Here is a 19,194-nt window from a genome sequence, read left to right as displayed (position 1 = left end):
AAGTTAAATCTATATAAATTACATCACAGCACAATTTTTCATTCATAGCTGTTATTATAATGTTATAGAACATCATGTTACAGGTGGTAATATGCATATTGATATATGGTTTCGAGTCCCATCCAATCCATTTCTGACAATAACTTATCCAATATTACCTTTTCCGTTATTTTTCCATAACATGAAAGTAGACTTAAGGGTCTATATGACTCTGGGTTTGTCCTACTCTCCTTTCCCTTAAAGACAGGCTTAATAAGTGCATATCTCCAATCTTAAAGAATCTCCCCATATGTATATGACATAATGAATAATAGATATAATGGTACTGTAAGTTCTTGCTGAAGTGCTCTCAGGTCATTGTTACTAATTTCATCTCCTCCCTGTGCTTTGTTTGGATCCAGTTTGCGCAGTTCTTTGTCAATATAATCTGATTCCAGTATCTGGATTTAACTGGATATCACTCAGACACACATGGTATCTTTGTTTGAATTTTTGGATGAATGTGATACTATAAAATATGTTTTTAGCACATGGATACCCTAATGCATTTGTGGATGAGTCGATGTACAAGTAGTAAATAAAAGAGAGAGTGCATTTTATCGTCCTTTATTATACCATAATTATAATGAGACTGTAGGCTCTTTTGGTGGTGTACATTATGAGGTTATTAATGTTGGTCCTGAAAAGGTAGGACTTTCTTGTGGGGAGATTGGGAATACGTGTAATGTTCCCTTTAATTGTTCTTTTTCTACACAGTTTAATGCTAATAATTATCTTATTAGAAGGATTGTTGAAAAGAACTGGTTGTTTTTTCAGGAGGACAGATATCTCCTTGACAAGTTGGGAGTAATACCTATTTTTACTTATAAAAGGGAAGTAAGTCTTAGTTATTACAAAGAGGTTTGCAAATATCTCTACGGGATGCTGTTTTGATATGTCTAACATGTATCGCATGCCAAAATGTGGGTCAGGTGCAATTTTGCCACTGGGTTTTGGTGTGTGTGACTGTAAGGATCAATAATATAAATTTGCGATCAGATGGCAGGTTCAATTGTTGTACATGCAGAGTTGTATATGCTGCTATTTGTCAATCTTGTCCTGCCTATTATATTGGCAAGACTGAATACAAGTAGAAATATCATGTTAGAGAGAATATGTGAATGATATAAGACACACTAGGTTATCTAATGCTTTAGTGAGACATATAAGTAAAAATCCTGCTCATATTTTTAAATTTCTGATTATTGAAAGAGTGATTAAACATGAATGTAGTGGCCCATGGGCATTACTGTTAGAAAAACATAAACTTTTCTGGAAGTTTTATTTTAATGCCTGTACTTGGCCTGGGTTAAATGACCAAATGTCTATAAGTTGCTTTTTGAAGCTTAAGACTCTGGAAAGATAATTAGGGTAATGGTCATAATTACTGTTTTGGTGAGTGTTTTTACTTGATTTTATGTTATGTATACTGTTTATTATTATTTTTTGCCACTATGATTATTTTTATTCTTATTTCATTGTTTGTTTTTTACTGATTTTATGGGCTCTTTGCTGTTATTATTATTTGTTGTTGGTTATTATCCCTTTAAATGTTTGGTAAGGTTCCTTGGGGTCTTGGTGGTCACATGATGTGTGGCAGTTTAAAAAGATGTTGTTACTTCTGGGATGTAAAGCTAGGAAGTTTTTTTATGTAAAAACGAAACCACTTATTCCTAGTTTAATTAAAATATTTACTACAAACTCTTCTGGTTTATCATTATTGTCTTACACTGTGGAGTGAGCAGTTGGGTGTATGCTTTACTTTTAGTATGTTTGGAGCCAGTTGGAGATGCTGTGGACATTGGTTGTTGTGTTTGCTAGTTTTCTGAGATTTGTGTCACTGTTTTTAAAGATCCAAGAGGCAGAAACTATAAGAATAAAATTGAACAAAGAGAAACTCTCTGGCAATTAAAATTGGGGGCTGACAAAATGCCAGGACTAAATGCTCTCATCAATATTAAATGGTTTCTGAGAAACAGAAGAAGAAAACTAATGGAATAATGATGTTGGTTGTTTTTAGATGAAAGCAAAGAATAAAAGTGCGATATGCTAAGTGGCTGTTTTTATTTGGTTTCCTCTGCTACTGTCCTAAGTGTTTTTTTTTTAGTTAATTTACTTTCACTTGAGGGATTTGTTTTATTCAATATTTCAGAATTAGCTGTGAAAAGAAAAGAAAAGAAAAGAAAAGAAAAGCATTATACATACCAGTCTTCCTATATTTAGCTTTCTGTGTATTAGAAATTCTGTTTATTAGCATACTTACACAATTGTAGGATGTTGCTAGTTCAAAAAACATCCAACCACTGGTTGAGTGTATCCGTCTTGTGCCTTTTTAGGGCATTGAAGTGATACCTACACTGATCTCCAGTGCGTGAGATGCCAATCGCACTGGATACAGCCTTGGCCAGACTACTTCAAGCCTCAGACTTGTACTGGGAGCCAGAATAGTCCTGCTGCAGAAGCCTTTGGCTGTGGTGCTTTATCAGAAGCCCAATAAATATTATGGGCTCCTGAACACCCCACCTCTGCACCCTAAATTGAGTACCTTCAAAACACAGTAAGGGTGTCTTATCCCTCATACATATAATTCATATCAGCTCCACTGTTTATAATTATGCATAATTTGTTATAAATTATATTTAATAAAATGTGAAATGGAGCAACAGTAAAAATGCCTGGAATTTCCTGTATTAGAACCTATGACTATGTGATGGGACCCCTTCATTTACACCTATTTCTACAGGAATATTGAAATAACACTTAGATATTCTCCTGTTTATTACTATAAACTGAACTGTCACAACAGTAAAAATATTTTGTACTTTCTGTATTAGAACCCAGGACCATCTCTATTACAATCCTAAACTTACACCTGCTGCCACAGGAATAAATGAACAAAAGTTGCATAATTCCCTATTTGTTCTAAACTTCTGTGTTAACCACTGTGCAACACTGCTTAGTGTGTTTGCATGGTACCCAACATAATTAATAGAATGTATCTGTTTTGAAATTGTTGACTGTCTACTTCAAGTCTGCAGGTGTTCTGCTACTTCCTGTGTGGGCCACTAGTCCAGGTTTGTGCAATACTAAGCACTGTGCAAATGAGATAAGCACAGTTAAACATGACATTCATTGTGTTTCTCCATTTTCCCTGTTTGCACTAAGCTACACATCGCACAAACACTGGCATTAAAAAAAATAAATAAAAAAGGGAAAATTATGAGAAAGGAAGAAAAGGAATCTTTTAAAAAAACAACACTACAAACATTTATGTTGACACACGTGAAATATTTTCATACAGATTTGGATTTGAACACACTCCAATGAACCTTCAAAACAGAGTCTTCTTCTTATTTTATTTATTTTATTATTTATTTTATTTTACATTTGTTGACCGGGCTAGTCTAGCTGGACATATATCCATTTTCAGTAGAGGCCCGGGGAGAAAAGCTCCAAGATACAGGCAGTAAGCAAACATTTACAATAAAAAAAAAACAATAGCAAGCAAAAATACAAAATGTTACAAAGGTATGCATGAGTAATACTAAAGAGTAAAAGAGAAAAACAGAAACAGACTAGACAACCTAAAATTGTAGTTAACAACTAAAAAATGAAACAGCTGGTTAAAAACAGAATTTGAGGTGAGCAGGAAAGTAAGTAAGAGTAATAAAAAGAGCTGATTAGGAAGCTACTAAAATTGCCTATATTAAAAATGAAAGAGAGAATAGGTAAAATGTATAAAGGATTCAAAATGAGGAAGTGGCTGGTATCAGTAAGTGTGGCATTTAGAGGCAAGAAACAGGGGAGGGTGAGTGAAGTATGAGTAAGGGGTAGTGTTTTCAGTCAGGGTTAGCACAGGGACATAGCCAGTGTGTTTTAGGTGCTCATTAATTTGATTTTTAAAAATGGTTGTGGAGTCAATGTTGGTTATTTCATGAGGGAGTTTGTTCCATAGTTTTCCGACAGAATTTGAAAATAATGAGTCACCAGCTTTATTGTAAGATTTAGTCGAGGCTACTAGTAGTTTGTTAGCAGATCGGAGTGTGGCTAGGTTTTTATAAGGGGTAATTATTTTGTAAGGCTAGGGTAGCATCTGGGTAGTAAAGGGACTTATGAATGATAGTTAGTTGTTGATAGAGTAAGTGGCTATTAAGTTCTAACCAATCCAGTTGTCTGAGGTTAAGACAGTGGTGAGTTCTGAAGGGTGTAGCCGTAATGAATCTAGTTATACTGTTGTAGCAGGTAGAGAGTTTGGTAATGTTATTTTTTGATAAGTTAGTATAAATGGCAGAGGCATAGAAAAGGGTAGAGATCAGGTGGGTTTGGGCAATGGTTTTCTAGCTGCTGGGGTAAGGAAGGGTTTAATTCTGTAGAGAGTACCAATTTTTTTGTTAACTGATTTGATGGTGTTATCAATATGGTGATCAAAATTAAGACGGTTGTCAATAGTAATACCTAATAGGCGAAAGTGGTCATGTCTGGGCTTATACAGGTGGCATTATTAGAGGAGATGGAGAAGAAAGGTGAGGAAGATTTGAGAGTAGGAGAAAAGAGAAGAAGTTTTGTTTTTTTGGGATTTAGAAGGAGGGAATGTTCCATAAACCAATTTTCAACTTTATGGAAAGCTGTTTGAGTAAGGGATTGTAGTGAGGAAACATTATTGGCAGAACAGATTAAAGTTGAGTCATCGGCATATTGAATGCAGATGGCTTGGGGAATGTTTACATGTAGGTCATTAATAAAAGGGAAAAAGCAAGGGACCTAAGATTGAGCCTTGTGGAACACCTATGTTTACTGGTAGTAAGGAAGATAGGTTATTCTGCCATAGAACTGCTTGTTGCCTGTGTTGGAGATAGCTCCTAAACCATTGCAGTGCTTGAGAGCTCAGACAATAGAGATTTAGTTTGTCAAGAAGTATGTTATGGTTAACCATGTCAAAGGCTTTTGACAGGTCTAGGAATAGTGCAGAGGAGAGGAGATTATTGTTCTTATTATTATTAATAATGTCAGTAAAGGAAAGGAGGGCAGTTGTAGTGCTGTGGGAAGGTCTAAAACCATGTTGACAATTGGCTAGAAGTCTGTTTTGTAGAAGGTAGGAAAGAAATTGTTTGTGTATGCATCTTTCCATGATCTTTGATAAAGGGGAGAGTAAGGCATTGATTAGGGGTCACCACAGTGGATCACCTGTCCACTCATGATTGGCAGTGGAGTTTTACGGTGTTGATTTGCCAGCCCGGTGCCCAACCTTCCACAGAAGGCACACACACACATGCACTCACCCCTAGGGCCAATTTAGAGTGTCCAATCCACCTACAGCATGTCTTTGGGATGTGGGAGGAAACTGGAGCACCTAGAAGAAACCAACATGTCCACAAGGAGGACATGCAGACTCCACACAGATGGCACCCCAGCCAACGATTGAACCAGAGAACCTCTTGGTGTGAGGCGGCAAAGCTAACTGCTGCACCACCATGGCCGCCCAACCTTCAAAACAGAGTAAGGGTGTCTTATCCCTCTTTGCCACAGAAACAGCAACTGCAACATCATCCATGGTATTAACAAAACATATGATAGTTGTTTATACATGTATACATTTTAGATGTAGTGCACTAAGTGATCACACAACCACTTATGACTATTGCTTGCATACATGCAGCTCTGTCTTATCTCTCTGTGTTTGTTGATCATTCTTGTCTTATCTGACAAGTAATCTGAGACATGCAGTCTGTAAGGCATTTTGTATCATTATCCTTAAAATATGTGAGGATATTAAATGACAATAATATACATTTGTCAACAAATGAAGGGGGGGTTGGAAGTTTCTAACAGATACTGTGAAACGTGTGCTGCTTACTTACATTTAAAACCTTGATATAATTACTTCTACACATTGTAAGTCTAACCTAGCTGGCACATCCACTGGAAGCAAGGGGTTCTGAATTGTTGTTGTGTTTTCCTTCTCCCTACCACTAATCATTCACAATTGCAATCCATTAGCAACAAACATTGAGGGAGTGCCCTTACTATATTTACATCTGCTACATTAAAGCCAAACATTTGGGATACAGCAATTCTAATGAGTTCACACCTCATTTGCATTTACACCATGCTCACATCCCTGAATCTACACTATAAAAAGATAACCATGTAGCTAGGGAACCTGAATGTAAGGAGAATTGTTTATATGGCTAACACAGAAGAAGATATTACTCTAGGATTTGCACTGAAGACTACTGATCTTGATAAGGTATGCCTACATTTTTGGCTATATACTGCACTAGGAAAAATATGTTATATGTCTGTGTGTTTGTGTGTATGTGTGTGTATGTGTGTGTGTGTGTGTGTGTGTGTGTGTGTGTGTGTGTGTGTGTGTGTATATATATATATATATATATATATATATATACACATTAGCAAATGCTACTTTTATCTGTATGAGTTTTCTTAGAAGTGTACTGATGGCACAGGCATGTTTTGTGTGGGCATTTTACTTTCTCAGATGCACAGCCTTATTAGCCGTTATCACAAGTTCTAATGTTACAACTGTTTTTCTCTTTACAGTCTTCCATTGTTATTTCAGTGAAATGTGAATGTCCTACATTGTCAATGACACAGGGGTATTAGCTTTCTAGGATGTCCCATAGACACCTATAAGGGATTGCTGGCCACAGGTAGATGTGACTGACAATTGCATAAAATTGAATGTTCTGTGGTAAATTTGTACACATGTTTTTGGGGAAGTTTATTTGGTAGCACCTTTAGCAGTTCACTGACAGTTTATTAGTAAAATTTGTTATTTGCCAGTTGTTGTGTGGGTGAGGGTGCCAAGTTCCATTTCTGTGCTGGCACAAACAAAATTTGCTATTGTTACTCTCCTTGTTTTGGATCCAACCTTGCTTTGTTTGTGATTGTAATATGTTACAACCACATAATTCCTTTTTCAGATCTGTATATCTTGACTGTTTTATGTTTCTCCAGTCAGTGGGTAATATTGAAATACTGCACCTTTTACATGTTATATCTAAGCAGCACTTTTATTTATGTGATACTTATGTGTATTATCTTTCTTTTGTGTTTTATGTCACCTAGGACTATGGCACCCAGGTATCCCACTCCCTGCAAACTCCCCTTCAGTGATCCTAAGAATGACCCCTAAAATGAAGTAATTGTGGAAGCATTTAGGTGCTATGATGCTTTTCTGCTTGAGAAGGGAAGTGGGGATATGTCTGGCAGAATGCAAAATTGGCAGCAAGTAGTGGCTGATGTGAACACAGTAAGTGGCCAGAGCAGGACATATGATCAGGTGTGCCATAGGGCCACTGACATGATTTCTTTGGCCTGGAGAGCAGCTGAAGTGACCCATGAACAGATGGCTACTGACACCAAATGAAGAGTTCAAACAGCTCAGCAGAATGTGCACAACAGCATGTCATTGATGCTGGTACTACTGTTTCAGGGAGTACAAGTATGTCCCAGGAGGAGCTCCCTGGTAGGCTTACCCATCTCAATTGTTAAATACTTGTACAGTAAAATATTGACAGCAATACTTAAGTTTGGTTTAACATATTTTTTTTATGGTGGGGAATAGTTGTAGAGTAATACCATTAACAACAAATTCTGGTTGATTAAGCAAGGGCTTGGGGAGGATGTGACATCCAAGTTCTTGTTAAAAGTATCATTAATGGACATATAAACTATACACGGGAATTGACTCCAGCAGAGTTTATAGTCATTTAGAAGAAAACTCAATTATGGCAGTAGAACAAAAGGGCAATAAAAGAAAGTCATATGGAATAAAGGATCATTTGTTGTTAAAGTTATAGTTGAGAACTGTAAAAGGGGAGGAATCTAAGTATGGCATGGACTGACTACAAAAAAGCATTTGATAGTATCCCACATTCATGGATAAAAGAGTGCTTAAAAATGTATGAGATGTACACTGATTGACTACATTACAGTAACCATGAAACAGTGGCAGACCACTTTGCAATTAAGCCATGATAAAGGACAGATTGTTATGCCAGGGATAAAAATTCAAAGGAGGATATTCCAGGGTGACTTTTTGTCACCGTTGCTATTCTGCCTTACCATTAAGCTGTTTACTTAACACTAAGGCCATGGCTGCAATTTGGCTCCTAGAAAATAACAAAGTCTAATGACTTCTCATCTTCTCTTTGTCAATGATTTAAAACTGTATAGCTCATCAGATGAGGAACTGAAAGCACACCTGCAGGTTGTCAAAACTTTTTCAGACGATATTGGAATGTCATGTGGTCTTGATAAATGTGCAAAAGCAACCTTTAAAAAAGGAAAACTGCAGAACCAGAAAAACATCAGTTTGGGACAGAAATGTGATATAAAAGAACTTGAACAAGAGGTAGTATATAAATACTTGGGAATTGATGAAGGATCAGCAATAAAACATGAACAAATGTGAATAAAACTCAGTAAGGAGTAATTTAGAAGACTTAAATTAATCCTGAGAACAGCACTGACATCTAGGAACAAGATCCAAGGTATAAATCAATTTGCTCTTTCTGTCCTAACTTATAGTTTTGGAGTGATTGACTGGCCTCAAAAAGTGTTGGATAGACTAGATGTTAAAACAAGAAGGATGCTTCATGCTTACCAAATGATTTATAAAAATCAGTGTATTCTAAGAGTATATATTCCCCGTTCCAAAGGAGGGATGGGCCTCCTTGAAATTCACTAACTGTATTGATCTGCAATCGTAGAACTCCACACATATTTACCGATCTCACAAGATCCAAATGTAGTGAAAGTTTTAAAACATGAGGAGAATAAATCTAAGATGACATCTCTGCTTAATTTAGCAGAAGCATATCAACGTCAAGCAGGAATGGAAAACAAACCAGAAGTGGATAAAAACCAAGCAGCAACTGAATGTACCAAAAAAACAAAAGAAAGAATATAAAGTGAAGGACCAGATGAGAAGGCAAGAAATGTGGAAAAAAACATAAATATAGTTGCAAGTATATGGCAAAGAGAGAGGTGGCGAAGGCTAAGGATAAGGCATATGAAGAGTTGTATGAAAGGTTGGACAGTAAGGAGGGAGAAAAGGACCTGTACCGATTGGCTAGACAAAGGGACCGAGCTAGGAAAGATGTGCAGCAGGTAAAGGTGATAAAGGATAATGAGGGAAACATACTCACAAGCGAGGAGAGTGTGTTGAGGAGATGGAAAGAGTACTTTGAGGGGTTGATGAATGAAGAGAATGAGAGGGAGAGAAGGTTGGATGATGTAGGGATAGTGAATCATGAAGTACAATGGATTAGCAAGGAGGAAGTAAGGATAGCTATGAAGAGAATGAAGAATGGAAAGGCTGTTGGCCCAGATTACATACCTGTGGAAGCATGGAGGTGTTTAGGTGAAATGGCAGTGGAGTTTTTAACCAGATTGTTTAATGAAATCTTGGAAAGTGAGAGGATGCCTGAGGAATGGAGAAAAAGTGTTTTGGTACCGATTTTTAAAAATAAGGGTGATGTGCAGAGCTGTAGTAACTACAGAGGGATTAAACTGATCATTCACAGCATGAAGTTATGGGAAAGAGTAGTGGAAGCTATGTTAAGAAGGGATGTGATGATTAGTGAACAGCAGTATGGTTTCATGCCGGAAAAGAGCACTACAGATGCGATGTTTGCTCTGAGAGTGTTGATGGAGAAGTACAGAGAATGTCAGAAGGAGTTGCATTGTGTTTTTGTAGACTTGGAGAAAGCATATGACAGAGTGCCTAGAGAGGAGTTGTGGTATTGTATGAGGAAGTCAGGAGTGTCAGAAAAGTATGTAAGAGTGGTACAGGATATGTACGAGGGTAGTGTGACAGCGGTGAGGTCTGCGGTAGGAGTGACGGATGCGTTTAAGGTGGAGGTGGGGTTGCATCAAGGATCAAGCTCTGAGCCCTTTCTTATTTGCAATGGTGATGGACAGGTTGACAGACGAGATCAGACAGGAGTCCCCATGGACTATGATGTTTGCAGATGACATTGTGATCTGTAGTGAGAGTAGGGAACAGGTGGAGGAGACCCTGGAGAGATGGAGATATATTCTAGAGAGAAGAGGAATGAAGGTCAGCAGGACTAAGACAGAATATATGTGTGTGAATGAGAGGGAGGATAGAGGAATGGTGAGGATGCAAGGAGTAGAGGTGGTGAAGGTGGATGAGTTTAAATACTTGGGGTCAATAGTTCAGTGTAACGGTGAGTGTGGAAGAGAGATGAAGAAGAGAGTACAGGCAGGATGGAGTGGGTGGAGAAGAGTGTCAGGAGTGATTTGTGACAGACGCGTACCTGTAAGAGTGAAAGGGACAGTCTACAAGAGGGTAGTGAGACCAGCTATGTTATATGGGTTGGAGATGGTGGCATTGACAAAAAAGCAGGAGTCAGAGGTGGAAGTGGCAGAGTTAAAGATGTTAAGATTTGCACCGGGTGTGATAAGGATGGACTGGATTAGGAATCAATATATTAGAGGGTCAGCTCAGGTTGGACGGTTTGGATAAAAAGTCAGAGAGGACAGATTGTGTTGGTTTGGACATGTGCTGAGGAAGGATGCTGGGTATATTGGGAAAAGGATGCTAAGGATGGAGCTGCCAGGTAAGAGGAAAAGAGGAAGGCCTAAGATAAGGTTTATGCATGTGGTGAGAGAGGACATGAAGGTGGTTGGTGTGACAGAGCAAGATGCAGAGGACAGGAGGAAATGGAAACAGATGATCCGCAGCGGCGACCCCTAACGGGAACAGCCGAAAGAGAAGAAGAAGAAGATTCCTAGAACCACAAGAGTTACTAGAACAGTATAAATGCCAAAGTGTTTATCAAAAGCAGGTCTTTACATTATTTATATTCATTAAATTGTAGGTCTTAAAACTAGATTTCATAAGTCATAGTAACATAGCATAATGATAGTGGGTTCTAGTGGTAAGTTGATTGAGTCTGCATATAACTTTTTTATATTGTATGTTTGTTTGATTACCTAATAAGCTTTTTAATAGTTAAGAGCTTAAACTTTTGTATTCAGAATGAGTCTGAGGGTGGGTTTCATGCAGTTCATGCTGAAGAACATGTGTATGTCTTGGAAGGGAATTTAGAGTCTGGGTTTAAGAATGTTGTACAATGGAGCATGGTATAATAAAGCAGATAATGATCAAGAAGGAAAGGTTGCAGTTGGATGGTGGAACAAGGGGTGGAGAAAAATACGTATAAATGAGCTGGTGTGGGAGTGTGAAGGAATGGAAGGAAGTAGAGAAGGGAAGCAAAGCAGAGCCAAGGGCAGTGAGATTTAGAGGAGTAGGCCTCAAACAGAATATGCAGAAAACAATCAGTAAGGCAAAGCCTTTTACTTTATTTTTATAATACTATTTTGTAGTCTTGTTCTGTAAGGTCTCCTCTGTATTGGAAATTTTTATTGTTGATAATGAAACTCAGTAGTGACAGTTCCAGTGTGTGTGTGTGTGTGGGGGGGGGGGGGGGCATCTAAACAAAACACTGTAGTTTTGTTTTTGTTTTTTTGTTTTGTTTTTTTTATCATTGCATCTCAGTCCAGTCCTATGAGCTTAATGCCTGCATTGAAAACCTGTACTGTTATTAATGAAATTGCAAAGGTTATCCCTTCTGGGAGACGGTTTAGACTTTCAGACGAAATCAGTGTGTGGTTATAATCCCCAGGTCATTAGCCTGTAACAATCTATGAATGTACGAATTACTGTATAGTTACACTGCCTGTTATACTAAGCAGGAGGCCATTGCTTTAATTCATAGGTAATACTGTTTTCTCCAATATATTTTCATCTTCCTCTTGCACACCACATTCATCGTCACTTTGCTCATTATGTTTCACATTATTGTCACTCACATCATTATTAGCATTTTCTTTACTACTCTTCTCACAACTAAACATAATCACTGCAAGCCAGTTTGATATTTGCAATGTGGCTTTTTTCCTATATATTAATTACCTCTTCTTTTTATATAATCATTGAACAAATTACCTTTTTCTCTGTAAAAGTAGGAGTGTTTGGATGTCCCCATTTTCATTGTGTACATCCTTTTTATAATAACTATTCTTAGAACATGTACCAATTTCACATCCTCAGTTTTTGAAGCTCTCCACATTTCTCATTCTGCTGTCCATTATTCCTTCATCCATTAATTTTATATGATACAAAGTCTGACAACAGTCTTTAAAGTAATCCGTCAGTTATTACTTGGTGATATCACTCATCATCTTTGAAAACAAGTTAGGCTTTGGTTGAATGCTCATGTTTACAATTATCTATTTATTTCAGAGGCTGTTTTTTTTAGTAGAACCCTTTCTGCAAATGTTTCAGCCAATTCAAAGTTCTTAAATGTCACACTGCAATTAATTAATGAATTGCCTAAATGTATAATCAGTCTTATGTTGTGAATGTTAGATTCCATGGACTCTGTTAGTTTGTCCCACACCACATTCCTATCTGTGGATTTTTTTCTGTCAAACTAATGGACTTTTTCACTCTGTGCAGCTATTGTTTTGGTTTATTTTGTATCATTACTTTTGCAAAGTAGGAGCAGACTGCAGTGTGGAAGTTTAGCTTCCCAGGATCCCTTATTCACAATCATGTGCCTTCAAAACAGTAAATTCACAGCACCTTGAAACTCTTTGCCTCTCTAGAAATGCAGACAATGAACTCTCTCCTGAAGTCCAGCTATTTCAGCTGCAGTGTCTGTTTTTAAATGTAAACACTTCTCAAAAACTTCAATCCAAGAGAGAGAATTCTCTGTTTTTCATTCAATTTTGCTAATCATCTGCACAAGCACATCATTATCAAGTCTATCTTCACAAACACTAGTTGTTAAAATGTTTTCTTCACACATCTCTACTGATGTTGAATCTTCTATATTCCTCACTCAAAAAGAGAAGGGGATTTTCCAGGTGTCCTGGAAAACTTTTCCCTGTTTAGTATAAACACCACCTTATGTCTTCCTTGAAAAATATATATTATTCCTAGTCACTCTAAACTGTCCAAAAAAAAGAAAGAAATACACAATAACTATAGACCAACTAAAACTAAGGTTAGTAATCAGTGTCCAGAAAAATAAACCAAACAGGTCAATTTCTAAAACTCTTTATGGTTAATGGCCCCCTGTGTTACTATTTTTAGAATTTATGCTGATAATAAGATCATTTTGTGAGAATGAATTATCACTGTGCTATTGATTTTGTATTTTTGGACATTTATAAGGTCTTCAGCACCGTATGCCACAAGAGTTTGTCACCTGTGCTTTATGTCTTAAATGTACAAGCCAACATTTGTAGATCATTTGTTAAGTCCCTGAATGACAGATCTTAGTGAGTGAAATGGTATCATGCTATGTCAATATTTTTGTCTTCATAACAAGGTGGATCTCAGTATTTGGTAATTATTTTTGTTTGCTCACTGCTAAAGTCAGATCCCATTATACATCAATGGTTTGATGTGATTTTTCTCATTCAGATACCATGATATGAAACAGTTTTAGCCACATTTAATGTTGCAAAACTTGGTATAATGGCTGGAAATTAAATGAATACCAGTCACCAAGAGAAAATCAGAAAAAGTTCTCTTCTGTTGCAATCATCAGGTAGACAGCTGCGCAGACCTCTTCTAACTTTCAAACAATTCTAGCATAATTAGAAAAATGTCACTGGGCTTTAAGAATATAGTTAACCCTGGACCAGAGGCAAACCTTCATACTATATTTTAAGGTGAAATTAACATATGTGAAATAAGGGCTGCACTGTTAACATTAAAAGTTTTCTGCAGCAAACAGAATGCAGAAAATTAGAAGTCATCCTCTTCAGAGTTCTAATAGTGATCCTCCCTCTAAACATAGATTTTTCAGAATTTTGAACATACCTATCATATATTCATTACATTTCCGAATCGCTGCAGGCTTCCTGTGTACCACTGAGTTGCCCTTCATTACTGGGCTGGTATAGTTCCAGTGCATTTTCAGGTCTGCAATGCCTGTTAGCTCCTTCATAATGAACCCTACAGGGACCTTACTGGGAAAATTCCCAGTTATCTTTCCCTATAAGAACCTCAGATCATAAGCATGTTCACTTCTTATTATGCCTAGATTTAAAGATTAAACATTGGAGACTGTGTTAGTATCTATGCCTCTCTTTTGCTAATAAGCTTCCATTGGAACTTCAGGCTTCAATAAATGTACAAAATGAAACAGGAATCTCATTTGTCAAAACAGATGCTTTCTTCTCTAAAGAAAAAAATGAATAAAACATTGTGTTTATATCACAGAACATTATGTTAACATGTACATCCCAGCAATATATTAACCGGATAGACAGTTTAAATGTTAGACTTTAAATACAATGTTTGGTCTGTGCATTTAATAGTCTATAACTTGCTATAAAAACTCTTTACTCCATACACTGAATATTGAGTAACACACTGTAATGTCATTTCAGTAAGGAACTGCCCATATCAGAGCTCTGTGCTAGCTGCATTATAATTTGATTTGCATATATATATATGTATATGTATATATATATATGGGTCTACTATAGATGCCCGAAACTGCACTTTACCGAAACTAGATCTCCCGACACGAAATGCCCGAAACCGCCAATTACCGAAAGTGGTAATTCCCGACTCTGTTAATCCCGACAACTGTACTGAATGGTAGTACTCAGTACTTAAGTACCTAATATGGTATATCAGTATATAAGTGAACCATACGCTTACCGGAACATATCCTACGAAACTGGAATGATGGCCATCCAGTTCCAACATGGGTTTACTTCGCTGGGACATGATCGTTTTGTAAATATTTCCCACAATTCCAGGTCCAACTTGCGATACATCCGCCATCATTCCAGTTTCGTAGGATATGTTCCGGTAAGCGTATGGTTCACTTATATACTGATATACCATATCAGGTACTTAAGTACTGAGTACTACCATTCAGTACAGTTGTCGGGATTAACAGAGTTGGGAATTACCACTTTCGGTAATTGGCGGTTTCGGGCATTTCGTGTCGGGAGATCTAGTTTTGGTAAAGTGCAGTTTCGGGCATCTATAGTAGACCCATATATATATATATATATATATATATATATATATATATATATATATAATTTTGTTAATGTGATGCTTTCCATGTAAAACCACAATAGTCATTCGGAAGTAACCTACTTAAAATACAAAAATGTATTCAATTAACACATTTATTTATTTATTTATTTATTTATTTATTTATTTATTTATTTATTTATTTTCATTTTGTAGTCTGGGATTTCATTTTCTCTTAACTCCTTTTGGAATAAATCAGTAAATAAAACATTTTTTTTAATGTCTATAGGTACATCTGCCAGAGAAGATTAAATTTTGCTTGAAATAAAACCATAATTCTCTGATAAACATATTTGTGAAGTAAGTTTACTATGTAACCCCGTTATAATAAACAACTGTAACTTTTTTCTAACCAAAACATGTACCCTATCAAAGTAATAAATCCTGAACAGCTGTCTTCCTGTTCTGAAGTATAGGTCCCTTCAGTTCTAAGTGATATTCCTGTCTTCTTGTTCTGTGAATGCTGTTCCCTTCTACTCTGCATACCTTTCACCTGCGTTCTAAATTCACCACACCTCTGGAACAACAATATGGACATGTAGATATCTACTGTCTTCATCCCTTTCTGCTCTACTCTCCATCAGTACATACCTATCAGATGCCCACAACCATAAGTCACTTTCAGCAGTAAATGAGAAGTCTAGCTGACACGAAGATGACCTCTCAAATTATAGCTGCAATTTAGCAATTTTATGCCTCAATTTTTTCAGGTTAAATCCAAATTATGTGGCTCATTTAGCACCGTGGCAACTAAAAGTGATTGCTAAGCTATAAATGTACTGAACAAAGGAACTTGCATAACCATGCTAAATTTCATATTCTTCAATGCTATGGCATAGTCAAGAGTAAAGAGCATTGACTGGTCTACTTCCATTCTTGCCTTTCTAAATCCTGCAATAGGTCTTGAATAAAAGATTAACAAGCCATATAGCAACCAATAAAGTCTCTTAATTTTGATTAATAGTAGATACATTTGCATTATGTCAGGTTGCTCTCAAGCAGAAGAAGTACAGGCATTCAATAACGACTAAGGCACAGCAAAACCATGGACTTTTGAAACATATAACAAACCCTGCAAGTTTCCAGGTTTCCGGCATTATAGCACAGTGAGCTGAGGCTTTGGACTGCTTTTGAGATGCATCATGTCTACAGTATTAGAGATGGTCCATCATAATTCACTCTTCATATACTGCAAAAAAAATATAGGCCACTTGACCAGACAAATGGTCTTTGGCTGCTGGTGTACAGGAGCATCTGAGAAAAATGAGTTTCCCTGGTTAGTTCATGAATAAACAAGAATTTGTCATTACTGATTGCGGATTTGTATTACTGATGAAATGCTATAATATGGCCATTGAAAAGGAAGAAACAGAATACTGTACAGTTTGTGACAGACAGAAAGTCAGAGACAGAAAGGGGGAATGCAAAATGGAAAGAAAAAGAGAAAGAGGAAAAATGTTGCATCATATGCCAGGTAACTTGTGCAGATAACATTAATTTAATTATGAAATAAAATAGTTTTCCCAACTCAGTGGGTATAAACATTCTACTAATATTTTTTGCATCTCCATCTGTACAAAGCTTGATTTTATATATGACATTGCTTTTTCTATAATGCTAAGGTAAGTAATTTATATACTTCTCTATTGTTTTAAATATAATTCATTCAGAAATATTCTGAGTAGCTTATTGTGGTTTCTTATGCCATTTTTGGCAAAATGTTCATATGTTCATAAGTTCTAGTTTCCAATGCTTTGGTTAGAGGTAATTTAATACACTGACTGAAAAAATAGTATCATAGACCTTTTCACCCATCCACTGGTCTAGCTGCATTTTAAATACTGTAAGATTCCCAGAATATCTTACTTTACAGAGGATACTATTCCATATTCTAAGAATAGTCTCAATGATTAATCTAGATCTTTTTGTTGATCTAGTAAAAACATTTTAAAGTTTAAATATGAAAATCTGTAAATGAGATCATTAAAACTCAGCTCTAACTTGAGCAAAGTTTTTCTCATCTTGTATTTGTTTGCTGAATAAGCCAAAATTGCCTTCCTCCAATACCTATAGTATAAAGAGTGTGGTTGAACCTTGTGCATCCTTCCTTATAACAATGATTTTTAAACAGATAGGGAGTATATCTGGTGAGCATCCTCTGAACTAGTTCCAGTGTATTAAATTGGGTATAGGTATATATATATGGACACATAGCACTGTTATATTCTAATAATGGTTCAATATATGCTGTGTGCAGGGCAGTCATGCTCTTGGTATCACATAATAATATGCTCTTCAGCATATAGCCTATTTGTCTTAAGGCTGTTCTTTTTAAACACTGAGATATTTATCAAATTACAAGTTATTTTTTACAAGAATCCATAAGTCTGACGTTCTTGATTGCAAGTGTGCTCCCTTTAGCACGAAGAATGCAGTAAAATTATTAAGTGTTATTCCTCTTCAATAAGCATGCAAACTTCACAAATAGTTGTAGCTTGAATAAATTAGTTTCTATCTTGTATGTTAGAGATTAAAAATAAACCAGGGCAATTTAGCAAAAACATCCAAGGATGTTTGGTAGAATAGAATACTGAGTTTAGTATGTTTAACATGATTGTTTCTTGTATGCCTGAAATGCCAGATGCCTAAAATTAAAATGTAGGAAAAGAAGATACTTCTGTCAAGAAACCTAAGCATTCCTATACGTTAAAAATGCTTTAAATATTCTAAACATGGAAAATGCAAAAACTGTCTCTATCTCCTTTAATGACACTCTATCAAATATGATTGCAAAGTCCATTGAAATAAGACTGCTGCAGCCTCGGTATCTCTGGCTTGACAATGACCCAGGATCTGAATTCCCTTTTGAGAGGCTTGCATATCCAGTTATGCAGTATTAATTAACTTAAATGAGACAACAGCAGACTTTAAACATCAAGGTGCACTATAGGAAAGACATGAGTTCTATTCAAATCGGAAGCAGCTAAGTATATTATAAAAGGACTGTAAAGAAGGCAACATGCAAATGCACCAGAAAGAATATAGCACCATAGCAAACACCAGAAGAAGAAACCAATATACTGTATTCTCCCTAGCAAGTGTGTGTGTGTGCGTGTGTGTGTGTGTGTGTGTGTGTGTGTGTGTGTGTGTGTGTGTGTGTGTGTGTGTGTGTATGCATACATTATATACACATTTTACATGTGTATACACACACACACATATATATATATATATATATATATATATATATATATATATATGTGTGTGTGTGTGTGTGTGTGTGTGTGTGTGTGTGTGTGTGTGTCTAGGTCTACTGAAATATACTGAATGACCCTAATATTGACATACATAACTTCAACATTATACATGTTGACATACTACATGTGCACTGAGCAAGTCCCTGCACCCTCACACCTCCTACTAATTATATAAGCAACTCCAAGATCTCATAATTCTTGGGGAAAGGGCATATTCTACAACCCAGGGAACTGTCTGATTTCACAGGTCTATATTATGATGTGAAAACATTGTATTATCTAACACCTAAACATCGACCCGTTATTCATCAAAACGCATTTACACGAATCGATGAATACTTCCAGGGCAAAGATGTAGTTGACCAACTACACTGTGTTGCCCTTTTCTCCACAGTAGTGCGATCTTGGAATTGGTATATTTAGTTAGGGGGGGTGGGGAGGGTGAAGCCCCCCTCATGGCTGGGTTTGTTTTAGGTTAGGGTACTTGTGTGGGATTGCAGGGCAAGTGATTTTTTGCACTGTAAGTATTCATCGATTCACGTAAATGTGTTATGATGACTATGGGTCGATGTTTAGGTATTCGATATTACATTTCAATGTCGTAATATAGACCCGATTTCACACATCTGGTTACCATCTCTTTAGTTGTGCAAATCCTGTCAACCAAGTAGATGAGTCTGATTTCTTCATTTTTGTGTTCATTTTTGTTTGTGGATTAGTGGATACATGCCTACAGTATTCATAACAGTGGTGTGAACTGTAGGTGTTAATTTC

This window comes from Protopterus annectens, chromosome 3.part1 (genome assembly GCF_019279795.1).
Source record: "Protopterus annectens isolate FY-2018-M chromosome 3.part1, PAN1.0, whole genome shotgun sequence".
Lineage (NCBI taxonomy): Eukaryota > Metazoa > Chordata > Ceratodontiformes > Protopteridae > Protopterus > Protopterus annectens.
This window is presented reverse-complemented; position numbering follows the sequence as displayed.